Source organism: Penaeus vannamei, chromosome 36 (assembly GCF_042767895.1).
Source record: "Penaeus vannamei isolate JL-2024 chromosome 36, ASM4276789v1, whole genome shotgun sequence".
Lineage (NCBI taxonomy): Eukaryota > Metazoa > Arthropoda > Malacostraca > Decapoda > Penaeidae > Penaeus > Penaeus vannamei.
Window position 1 is genome coordinate 9,087,260 of NC_091584.1, and position 2,500 is coordinate 9,089,759.

The window sequence follows — 2,500 nt, forward strand, 5'->3', positions numbered from 1 at the left end:
TGTATCCTGTTACAGAGTGACACTCCTATGACATATTATACTAAAGAAAACAAGGATGAATTTATCTCTCATAATTTAAACAAAAGAAAGGACCACTAAATTTCCCATTTGCAATTTCCCGAGTATCTTGCCCTAAACATAATATCCCCTTCTAGGAACAACAGATTATCTAAACTAAAATAGACTTCCTGAATAATATTTGTAGTGTACGGCTGCGTACGTCCCGACTCTGAGGATGATGTCGTCTCCATGAACCTCGGCCAACACATCACGAGCCGCCAGAGACGAAGTCCCCGCCGTGTGCCACGTGCGGTTACATACCGCGGATACGTATTTTTTTTACCTGCGACCAAGTCCCGCAGGCTTCTTATTCATTTTTTTTTACAAGTCCAACCACCAGTCAAGAAGGACAGAGTTAGATGTATGTTTGTAGTGATGATATGAACTTGGTTATTTTTATAACCATGAACGTATTTCTTACCACGACTCACTACTTGTATGGCGTTGAAGTCGCCAAGCTAAAATAACTATTTATTTATTTTTAAACCTAATTATTGTATATATGTTATGGCCGAAATGCACAGTTCTTACCATAACTATTCATTATTTTCCCCTTCCCTCTCTCGTCTCGGTTGTTTGGATTGCCGAACTATCGGCTTGGTCTTCAGGCACTTCATTTGCTTATATTCTTCTTTCGCGCCATGCCTGGGGCTTGGCCTGGGGGTTTCTTTCGGGGTTTATATACAAGTGGTTGAGGAAAGGAAATTCACTTCGGTCCTGACCTCTGTCCAGCACTTTGGTCCTTCGCGGTTACAATTTTACCTGTGTTGTGCTCTCGCTCGGATTTACCCTGGGATATACTTCACGCACGGATTTACCAGGATTGCTGAGTATCTACTCAAGCTAAGTGACATGGTTGTGTGTAGGAGACGACTGGTCTCTTTTGAACTTTAGCGTGACATGCTGCATTATTATCTGCAGGGTGCACTCTTTCGTGAAGTCCCATAACATTTTTGCGTATTTCCCACTGTTTGAGAGCATTAGGACCAAGTAATTTAGAGGAACACTGCTTGAGGATCCGTACCTCCAGTGTATTCAATTTTATAACTAAGTTATTACTTAGTTTCTTTTCATTCTTGCCTGAGGATCCGTACCTCCTGGAATAAAGATCTTTTTCAGTAACTTTACGTACTTTATCGTTGATTGTTTTGTTTCGCTTAATGCGTGTTTGTTGATTTCTGCTTGATCTTGTGGGTGATCAAGCAGCCCTTTGTGACTGTCCCTCCAGTATGACTCTCCTTTTTTAAGACTTAAATTAATACCTCGTTTTATTTCGTTTGTACTTGAGCATTTATATCTCCTGTACATTTATTTTACAACCAAGTTAATTCATGTTTCTTTCGTCCCTGCTTGAGGATTCGTACCTCTGGGGATAAAGATCTTTATCAAGATCTTTTTCCGTAATTGATTGATACAGGTTTTTGTTGATCTCTGCCTGACCTTGTGGGTGATCAGGTGATCCGTATCTCCTGATAACGAGCCCTTATCACATGATACGTGATTTTTGTTGTTGTTGTCGTTTGTTGTTTCGGCTGATTCCTGTCTGACCTTGTGGGTGTTCAGGCAGTCTTCGTGAATAGTCCCATCCTTGACTTTTTCAGACCTTATTAATTTATTTCTTAATTCTTTTGCACACAAGTACTCTTACTAGGTATCCGTCAGCATTAGCTTTGGTTTAACAGTTAACATCCATTTGGGTTGGATGTTAACAATTTAACGTAATTTAGGGACTTGGATGTTTTTATGCTGACCCCCTAGTAACAGTACTTCTGGAGTTGGGACGCCAACTTAGGGAAGACATTTTTTATATCGTGGTAAGTTTATCTGGTGTTGATTTCTCGTGCATCACCACCGTTGTGATAAATTGGTGATGCACACACCTTGCTTCTACTTTCATGACTGAAAAATGCCTGTAATTTCCTAGTGAGTGTAACTTGCTCTCTAAATAAACATCGTGCCATCTTAGAGCTTTTACTCAACTCCAGTCAGAATAATTTATACAACCACTGAAGTTCTGGTTTTGATCAAGGTTAGATGCCTAAAGCTTTCTCGGACTCGGGTCTCCTAAACAGCACATTGCTGGTTGCTCTGATATCTCGCAACCCTTGAAAGGCTGTAAAAAGGCTAGTCAAATCAGAGAATATTAAGCTGATATTCAAAGAACAGATTAATTTTACTATACCTGGGTTCCCGCTCCCAGCAGGCGGATGCTCAAACCGAAGGGAAAATAATAATTCTATGATCTTGCTTTTTTCTTCCAAACACGTCCACGCAGACGCTCAGCCTACGCTATCTCCCTTTTCACATCTACACACTTACACATCCAACATTCAGCACACACATTCTGTACTTTCTTTCCACCCTTCTCTGATACAACACCCACACCCACTTACATGACATACACGGTTCCCGAACATACTAATCGGGTGGTGGCAGCGTG